General features: G+C 49.6%; 1 pseudogene; it reads left to right on the forward strand.

Moving 5' to 3' along the window:
• The first annotated feature begins 209 nt into the window (after positions 1 to 209).
• On the forward strand, positions 210 to 9,246 carry LOC115834116 (annotated as a pseudogene).
• Positions 9,247 to 10,621: the final 1,375 nt, after the last annotated feature.

Below are 10,621 nucleotides of genomic sequence, written 5' to 3' on the forward strand. Positions count from 1 at the left end.
CTCTTTGGCATTTATTGCTTAAAAAAAGAACTACTCTTGAGTGGAGATGTGTTACATTCTTATGATTATATTTTAGACACGATTCCATTCTGGGTTATATTATTGGCTCTGGTAGATGATTTTCTTGTTTGATGGTGTACCTGCTAAACTAGCACGTAAAGAGCAAGTCTGCAGTAAATAGGTATAGGTATAGCATATATAATATACAGACCATATCTAGAGAGAGTAGAGTATATAAAATGTACAGAAGGTTAGTGCTAATTCTAGGGCTGGGGTGCTCACACGTACACTGCAGTTCCTCAGATGCTAGAAAGACCAAAGCCTTAGAGCAATAAGGAAGAATTCTTCAGGATCTGAAATTTGTTGAAAGGATAGAGTTTAAATAGTTCTGTGAGTGAATACAAAGAAACAGATAGATGATAGAGGATAGATAGACAGACAGACACACAAACACAGCTTTGCTATTGGGAACCCTGAGGATAACTGACTTTCATTTGACTGAGGGATTGGGATTGATCCTTTCTTTCTCTCTCTTTCCGTCCGTCCATTCCTTCCTTCCTTCCTTCCTTCCTTCCTTCCTTCCTTCCCTCCCTCTCTCCCTCCCTCCCTCCTTCCTTCCTTCCTTCCTTCCTTCCTTCCTTCCTTCCCTCCTTCCTTCCTTCCTTCCTCCCTTCCTTCCTTCCTTCCTTGCTCCCTTCCTCCCTTCCCTCCTTCCCTCCTTCCTTCCTTCCTTCTCTCCCTTTCCCTCTCCCTCTCCCTCTCCTTCACCATCTCCCTCTCCCCTCCCCTCTCCTCCCATTTTGGACAAAAATCTAAAATAGATTGCATATTTCCTTGTGTTCTGTTAAACTACATTGTTTATATGTCTGTCACTGAGCTAAACACACTAACTGTACTCACATTTCATCCTCACAGTCAACCTATGGAGTAGGTATGTCACCCTCATTTCACAAAAGAACCTGTGGCCTAAAGAAGCCAAAAACATGGTCCAGTTCTCATAACTAGAAGGAAGAGGTGAAGCCAGGATTGAAATGCAGGTCCTTCTGACCCTGTCACCCCCAAACTTATTTCATTACCTTACTATATTATCTCTCTGAATAATTTAAGTCTTTGTGATAATTCTGTATTCTAAACTTTAATATTGAATTGACCTGCATCATAATAGAGTGGGCCATCTGGCCCCATTTGTATATATGTAGTATTGTAGTCTAGGACCACTGCATACATATGTATTATCTAGGCCACTGAATATAAATACAAATGGTATTGTGGAAGACAGTGTGGTGATTCCTCAAAGATCTAGAACCAGAAATACCATTTGACCCAGCAATGTCATTACTGGATATATACCCGAAGGATTATAAATCATTCTGTGAAGACACATGCACACGTATGTTTATTGCAGCACTCCAAAGACATGGAACCAACACAAGTATCCATCAATGGTAGACTGGATAAAGAATATGTGGCACATATACACCATGGAATTCTATGCAGCCATAAAAAAGAATGAGTTCGTGTTCTTTGCAGGGACATAGATGAAGCTGGAAACCATCATCCTTAGCAAATTAACACAGGAACAGAAAACCAAACACCGCATGTTCTCACTCATAAGTGGGAGTTTAACAATGAGAACCCAAGGACACGGGGAGGGGAACATCACACACTGGGGCCTGTTGGGGGTGGGAGGCAAGGGGAGGGAGAGCTTTAGGATACATACCTAATGCACGTGGGGCTTAAAACCTAGATGACAGGTTGATAGGTGTAGCAAACCACCATAGCACATGTATACCTATGTAACAAACCTGTACACTCTGCACATGTATCCCAGAACTTAAAACAAACAAACAAACAAAAAAAAAAAAACAAATGGTAAGCGTTTCTACCTATATTTAGTGACACAAGACTACAGTGCTTTTATGGGTTCATGACAGTTAATTTTTTTCTTTTCTATGCCCCCTTTTACTGAGCAGGAAGAGATGTGGTTCATAGTTAGAGAGGTGTATTCAATTCTAGCTCTGACACATACTATCATTGTGATCTCATTTTCTTCATCTTTAAAATGGATGTAACATTGCCTACTTTGAAGAGGATGAAAGGGGTAAAGTAGTTAAGTGTCTAACACTGCGACTGGCAATAGTAAGTTCTCGACCGATGTCAGTCATTATTATTATAGCATATCACTGCTGTCAGGTGGCTAACCCTATTTTCTCACTGCTATCAGTGTTCCTGTTATATCTGGCTCTTTAATAATTTGTAGAGTCTAATCTGTTTGGGCTTAGAAAACAGTTCCTGTATTGGTAACACTGCAAAAGGGACGTGTGCAGGGTATTGGCACAGAGACGGGAGTACAAAGTCAAGCCAGGAACAAAACAGGGGTAGAAATGCTGAGAAAACATGGTCACTGTTCCAACGCTCAGTCTGTGGATTTGAAACAGAATCAGAGACGTGACTGTGGCCAGATATTGGGGTAGCACAAGAGATAACAGTGGGAATGCCAAAGTCCATGGCTCCGTCTCGGTTTGCAGGCTGACAGGAGAAAACCAGAAGACAAAGCCCAGTGGTTCAGGAAAGACAGGCTTGCCTGGGAGCACTTCTTGTAGCCACTAGTTTGTGCTAACCCTCCTTTTGGAGCCTGGAATTTCCCCACAGCAAGTATACTTTTATATTTTTTGTAAGCACAATTCTCCAAAACTAGCATCTCTTACTCAGAAAAGAAATTCTTGAGATCTGAAGTTAAGGTTCATAGATACTGAGTGAAGGCATAGGGAGCCTTTCCTTTAGCAATGACCATGAATTTTAACGTGTACATTTTGTTTGACTGACTTAGGTATCTTAGTCTTTATCATTACATTCTTAGCTAAATGATAAGTAAATGAATTTTCTTGAGCACATTTATGTGTAAATAAGGTTGCCAGATAAAAGGCAGGATCTTTACTTAAATTTGAATTTCAGATAATAATTCAATTTTTAGAATAAGTATGTTTCAAATATTGTATGAGACATACTTATTCTAAAAAAGTATTCATTGTTTACCTGAGATTCAAATTTAACTGGGAATTCTGTTTTTTTTCTAAATCTGGAAACTCTACATATGAATGACTACAATAATATGAACAATAGTAATTATTGAGCACTTTCAGGAACAGTGATACTATTTTAACACACATTATCTTACTTAATTTTTACAACAATAGATCAACACAATTATTATTCTCATTTTCCAGTTATAAAACTGGAACTAGAAGGATTAATTTCTAACAGTTTGCAAATGGTAAAGCTAAAATTCAAACTCAGATCTGACTCCGTAAATAACACACACATATACTCTGTGTATATGGATGAGAAGATAAATGCACCTGTCCTGGCATTCTGTCATTTTTGGATATTTGGATTCCAGATGCAATTGTCATTTATTATTCCTTATGGTAAATTCATAAAATGCAACCATTTTATCTCTCTGTATGTTTTCTTTGATCACAAGGAGAAAACCCGTTTTCTATTACTTGAGTTCAGACAGGCATGTGGCTTGGGCCTGAGAGGTGAGGCTGGGTCCTGCGGGCACTAGAGAGAAACTGAGGGTGTCTGAGCAGATGAGCCACAGTATCCAGGCTGTGCTTCAGAGCAAGACCCTTGAATACCTGGGAGATGGGGATGAAGAGCCAGAGCCCATAGCCAAATTCTGTACAAGGATAACAGGAGTTAGCTGAGAGTAACAGTGACTTTTTCTTCCCAGATACCCCCAAGCCAGAAGGCGATCCTTCCACCACAGCACGGCTTGGTTTTCCCAGCTCTCCTTAGGGAACTACCTTTGGGTGTGGAGGTGTGGGGGGACCCACAGGAGGTCAGGCCTCTCCCCTTCATCGGCCGGGGCACTGGAACCTGCTCCTTAGCCTCTCTGGCTTCCCCCCTCCTACCTCTCCTCCCCCAGGAATGAAAGCACAATGTCAGCTTAAGGATTGGGGCTACTGGCTTTCTGATACCCGTGGGTCAATCAGCATTGTCCAGGGTGGAGAGGCGGTCAGGGCCGGGGGTCCTGGGATGGAAAGTCTGGCAGCGGACTTTGGCTTGGGCACATGGTCTCCCTATCATGGGGTGGTCCAGGGGTGCCAAGCTTCATGGCTCAGTTAGACCAGTGGCTGCTGGAACAGCCTTTTGCTCTCAGATTTACACATAGGACAGCAGTGCCAGGCTCCTGGGTGCTTTGCCCACCTGCCCTAGAGTGTCATCCTGGGTCCTCAGACTAGTGCATTCTGGAGTCAGGGACCCTGCTGTTAGGGTGCTCTATGGGTGCCGCCCTCAGCAGGGCTTTGGAATGTGGAAGAGACTGAGAGGCAGAGCCAGCCCTTGGGGCAGAATAGGGACAGTTCCTGGGGCCATCCAGGAGACAAGGGAGTCAGGGGCCCTGGAGGGCTCATTCTAAATTCTACAACTCTCTGACTAGGAGCAGAAGCTGTGTGTCTACCCACTGCTGGAAATCTACCAGCAAGACCAGATCCATTTCATGTGCCGCTGGCGCGGCTGGGAGACATCCAGGTGCCTGAGGTGGATGAGACAGAGCAGACATGGTGGGGGCTTGTGGAGGCCAGGGAGGCCCAGGTGGATGGCACAGGTACAGAAGGCAGGGTGTGAGGGTGGGGGCCTCCTGGAGCTCCTGTCTTCTGGACTCCGGGGGCTTGGGTGAGGAGGCTCTTCCCTCTCTGAGTTGGCACTGTGGGTGTCAGGCTATGCTTGGCAGAGGGAGGAAGGAGATCCGCCTACCCAAGGACCCATCTGTGGAGTTGCCTGTTTCCAGAAACATGGATCTGCATAGATGTGGATTCACACACATTATTACCTCCTGGCAACACAGCTACAAGGACCCTGCCTGGATTCTCTTTAGAGGCAGCAGGAGGACTCTTGGAAACAAAGATCACAGACAGATGGATGCTCATGGGAGGGGGCCGAGGCTGCTCAGGACAGGGGTCCCTTGGGTGAGGCTCAGCAGGAAGTCAGATTGGCACTGGATCTGGAAGGGAAGGATGGGAGCAGAGTGTTCTCCTGCCACTCAATACAGGGCCCTCCGCAGAGCCAGCTGCTTTCTTCCTGCCAGGGAACAGCCGGGGAGCTTACAGAGGAGAACCAGGAGACCATCCCCTGTGCCTTCCACCAGGGCCACTCCTCACTCCAGGTGGCAGTGCAGTGCCCCAGTTCCAGGCTGGAAGGCTGCTTGCCTGCCCCCTCTCTGCCAGGATCCCTGTGACCCCAGGCTGTCCCAGGCACCAGGGGATCTGCTAGTTCCATCCCAGAGGGTCTCAGGGAGCCTTATTCTTGGCCAATCTGGTGGATTCCGTGACTTCTAGGCATGATGCAGGGCTGTGGGGAGAGGAGCTCTCCCTCCTCCCCTCCTTTAGCAGATGCTGCCCATCTAGTCTTCAACAGCCAAGGTCACCCTAGGGAGAGATGTGTCAGCCAGGCTGGGCAGGAGGGTACTGGGAGCAGCCTCTACTCCCCAGGGGCCTGTGTCCAACACAGTTAACTGTATCTGCCCCTTAATGACCTCCATGGGGTACAGCTCCCGTCTGCCTGGCAGTGCCCGGAAGACACTCTTCAGTGCCCCTGCAGTGGGCACAGGACGTGGCACAAGGTCATCAGGTTCAGGCAGCCTCCAGGGCAGGAAGACCGAGCACCTTCCCTTTCCTGTGACCTCCCTCTGCTGCCTGCCTCCCCCTCCTTGGCCCAGCCACCCAGCTTCCCTCTGTCCCAAACACCACCTGCCAGGGGCAGGGAAGGACCACTTGGCACCTACCACAGCTGGCTACAGCCGCAGCTCCACACTCACCAACTCCTCAGCCTGTTTTCCTCCCCTCCAGTTCACCCACCCATGCCCTGATGTGGGTGCCAAGGGGTCTGCCCACCTCTGACAGGGCCCGTCCCGACACTTCAGGAGGACTCTGGGTGTTTGCCCACCAGGTGCATGCCCCTGACACAGCAGGTGGTGGTGGGTGCATGGAGGGTGCCTGACTGCCCAAGGCTTGGCCTGTCCCTGCCTGCCTCCCTGTGTGGCCCCAGCTTGGGCTGGAGGTAAAAGGGGGTGATTAGCTGCCTTGTGCCTGTTATGACACGAATGTATGATTGAGCTCCAGAAAGGAGGTGAAAATTTGTTCTTCTTGCCCTGGCTGTGGGCAGAGGAGGAGAGAGGGAGGGATTGGGGTGAAGGTGGTAGCTTTTCATTCCCTGCCCCAGTGGCCATAGAGATTGAGGTGGGGCCCTGCCTTGCCTGGTATCTTCTCCCCAGGGACGCAGGCACAGGACTTTGTCTATTTTTGTGTTGATCCTAGTGGACTATAGAGATGCCACTTCCCTGCCTTGGACTCCACCCCCACCCTCCCTTTTTTTTTCTTTTTAGGCAAGGTCTGGCTCTTTTGCCCAGGCTAGAGTGGTGCAGTGGCCAGATCTCCGCTCACTGCAACCTTCGCCTCCCAAGCTTAAGCCATCCTCCCACCTCAGCCTCCTGAGTAGCTGGGACTACAGGTGTGCACCACCACGCTTGGCTAACTTTTCTATTTTTTGTAGACATGGGGTTTCACCATGTTGCTCAGGATGGTCTGGAACTCATTAGCTCAGGCAATCCTCCTCCGTTAGCCTCCCAGAGTGCTGAGATTACAGGCATGAGCTGCCACGCCTGGCTATGCTTCCTTTGCTTGAAGTGTACATATGTCCCCAGGGGCTGTCCTCATCTCATCAGGCTGAGTCCTGGCCTGAAGGAGGCATCTTTAGGCTCTTTCCTCTGAACACTCCTAGCCTAGGAGCTGGCTGGTAGGAAGTGGCATGCTGGGAAGCAGGCGTATTCCTGTACCCGGGGTCCCAGGAGAGCCACTGGGTGGGTGGGCAGACAGAACATCCAGTTTAATAGGGCCACGGAGAAACGAGCCCTCTCCTCTGCTCTTTTCAGGCCTGCAGCACCCCGGGCACTGATGATTGTTTAAGGAACAGTGAGAGCCTAGGATTCTTCCCCCTGCAGAGGTAACTACCCAAACTCAAATCTCCCTCAGCTCCCCTCCACCTCAGTCACAGGCCTCTGCCCTGAGGACCACACCTGGAGCCTCAGGAAGAGGAGGGCCCCGGGCCAGGAGCCTGGGCTTCCAGGACTCACCTTGCCTCTGCCAGTAGCATCCAGAGGGCATATTCTGGAGGCTGAGTGTGTGGAGGTGGTAGGGAAAGACCCTGAATTCCCCCACCCCCAAATTCTTCCACCCCCAACCTAAGCCCCAGCTGAGGCTGAAGGAGAGCCCCAGGCTGAGTCCAGGTGACAGGCAGACCCCAGCTGCGCCTGGCTTGGGCTCCATTGACATGGAGACATTTTCTTTTCTTTTTTTTTTGAGACCAAGTCACGCTCTGTCACCCAGACTGGAGCGCAGTGGCATGATCTTGGCTCACTGCAAGCTTGGCTTCACAGTTTCAAGCGATTCTCCTGCCTCAGCCTCCTGAGTAGCTGGGACTACAGGAGCGTGCCACCATGCCCTGTAGAGCCACCACACCTGGCTAATTTTTGTATTTCTAGTAGAGATGGGGTTTCACCGTGTTAGCCAGGATGGTCTCAATCTCTTGACCTCATGATCTGCCCGCCTCGGCCTCCCAAAGTGCTGGGATTACAGGCATGAGCCACTGCACCCAGCTATGGAGACACCTTCTGTAATGTTCCACAGTTGCCCCTCTCCCCCTCACACAGGAAGGGGGCATAGCCACTGTCTCCCGATCTGGATTCCTGCACACAGTGGGTCTGAGCCTGGGTTCCCCCTTGCCACCCCCACTGCATTCAGTGCCTCTGATCTAGGGAGATGGACCCAGGGGTTGCTCCTGGACAAGGCAGATGAAGGAGCTGCTTGCCTGGAGGACGCATTGGGGATGGAAGGAGCAGGTTAGAAGGGGTTTGGGCCATAAGCCCAGCTCAGCACTGGTTTGGGGCTCCCCAGCCACCAGCAGAGTGGTCCCCTTTGCTGTCTTGTGGCTCAGGAAGCACCAGTTGATGGGGTGGGGTGGATAAGGGTTTCTCAGGGTCGACCCAAACACAGGGGTAGAAAGCCCTGACCGGGTTCATCCCAGCCCCCACCTCTGTGCAGCGGGTTGAGTGTTTCTGGGGACTTCTCCAACCTGCTTGTGCTTCAGTCCCTCCTCAAGCGGGGACTTGGTTTGGGCCAGGGCAGGGGCACTCTGTGTGGGGAGGGTGGAGAGGGGCCTCCTGCTCCACTCTGCAGTCCTCATGCCCTGTGGGTAATGTTCTGTAGCTGGCCCTGGACTCAGCTCTCTCCAAGCCTGAAATGGGTGTGGTGGAATGTAGGGGTGTCTCTCTGTTCTCCCTCAGCTCCTCAAGGCAGGGCTGAGTGGCCCTTAATAGGAATGGGGGAAGAGTAGCAGGCTTTGTGGAGGTGCAGGGAGCTGAGCTAGTTCAGCATGGGAGGAGGAGTGCACAGCCACTTGCTCACTCCCCGTCTTTTTATCTTTTTTTTTTTTTGAGACAGAGTGTCACTCTGTCACCAAGGATGGAGCACAGTGCACGATCTCGGCTCACTGCAACCTCTGCCTCCTGGGTTCAAGCGATTCTCATGCCTCAGCCTCCCGAGTATCTGGGATTACAGGCGCATGCCACCATGCTCGGCTCATTTTTTTGTATTTTTAGTAGAGACAGGGGTTCACTGTGCTGGCCAGGCTGGTCTCAAACTCCTGACCCCGAATAATCCACCCGTCTTGGCCTCCCAAAGTGCTGGGATTACAGGCATGAATCACCGTGACTGACCTTCCCTCTGCCTTTTCCCATTGCCCCATCAGGGCAGAAGGTAGCTGCAGTGAGCGCCCTGGGACCAGGTGGCTGCATTCTTGATGACTGTGCTGTGTGCGGAGCTGCCTCTTCCTGGGGGAGAAGGCGGAGTGGACCTGGCTAACCTGGGCTCCCTTTTCCTGGCCACAGGAGCTGACATGATGAGTGACACGAGTTCTGGAAGCTTGGAGGTGAGCCCTGGCAGCCGGGAGACTTCATTTGCCACCGTGTCACCTGCAGAGAGCGGCCGCAGCTGGGAGGATGGTGACACCTGCAGTGAGTGCAGCTACAGCGGATCAGGCGCCAGCGGCTCCTCTTTTGAGGAGCTGGACCTGGAGGGTGAGGTGCTCTTGGAAGAACCACGGCTGGACCCTGAGACTGAGCTCTTGCAGGCTACCAAGTGGCCCTGAGAGCCCAGTACCCTGAGAAGAGCAAGGAGTAACCCATGACCAGCCCCCTCCTGTGGGGCAGTGCTGCGGAACCCAGTAGACTCTCCAGCCATCTTCCTCCTTCCCCTGGGGGTGAAGGGTTCCCAGGGGACCTGACTCCCCCTGCTCTAGGCCTCTTGTGAAGCCTTCTCCTCACTGCCCTTTAGGCTCCCAGGGCCAAAGCAGCCAAAGACTATTTTCTGCACCAGCCCTGTGGGCCGCCACCCCTGTTGTATCTCTTTTTCAGACCATCACTGGAGCTTCCAGGACCCAGAATAAAACCAATGACTGACTTGTTTCACCTGGATTTGGGCTGTGTATGTTTGACAGTTTCACCTTTGTGAAACTGGCCTGTATAGACAGGCCAGGAGTAGGAAGGAACCTCCCCTCCCCAGGACAAGGAAAGGAGGGACCATGCCAGGTACCCTGGGGTGGGGGAAGAGTGGCGATGGAGATCCCCCCCACGTCCTGCTCTGTGACCCCCAGCGGCCAGCTGCCCTCCACTGCAGCACTTTTTCACAGAGGTGGTTATATCTCTAGGATATGTTCCTTAAACTGGGATTGCCAGGTCTAAAGGTGCATGTGTGGCCATGAACAGGGTTAAGAACCCTTGCCAAGCTCCCTTCAGTGGAAGATGTTCTCATGTATCCTCCCAGCACTGAGACATGAGAGCTGGAATGCTCTCGTTCCTAGCTTTGTATTATGGAAATTTTAAATTTTCATACATACAGAAAAGTTGAAAAACAGCAGCATGAGCACCCATGTGCCTGCACCTTGATTTAATGATTATTAGTTTTCATAAGCCGTCTTCTTTCTCTCCCTCCCTTTCTATTATTTCATTTGTAAGTCAAAGACATCATGTCATTTTATCTCTAAGTACTTCAACATGCCTCCTTTAAAATTAAGAATATTATTTTCTAGCCACAATATCATTATTACACTTAAAAAAAGAAAAAGCTAACAATTCCATAGAATTACCTAGTATTCAGGCTGAAATTCAGACTTCCTGTTTGTCTCAGCTGTCTTTCATAGCTACAGATGCTATAGACAAGCTACAAGTGCCTAATATGTTGTTTGCAGTCAGTTTCTAAATTTAGAAAACTTGCAATAATTTTATGAATTTCATTGAACTCTGTTTCATGTATAAATCTCACTGAAAGGCATTATTCAGTAGTTATTTCCCTCAGTATTTTGGGGAATTTTCTATTGCTTGATTCCAAACCAACATTATTTGAATCCTAGTCACATCTAAAGCCCCAAATGTAATAACAAAAGGACAGCAGAAATGAAGCCAAGTTACCCCAAACAGTTCACGTCTAATATTATTATTAATTATGACTTGCATACTTGGACACATGAGGTGTGTAAAAGTTTATTAGGTGCATACTTTTTAATA

This window comes from Nomascus leucogenys, unplaced genomic scaffold, assembly GCF_006542625.1.
Source record: "Nomascus leucogenys isolate Asia unplaced genomic scaffold, Asia_NLE_v1 001424F_37440_qpd_obj, whole genome shotgun sequence".
Taxonomy (NCBI): domain Eukaryota; kingdom Metazoa; phylum Chordata; class Mammalia; order Primates; family Hylobatidae; genus Nomascus; species Nomascus leucogenys.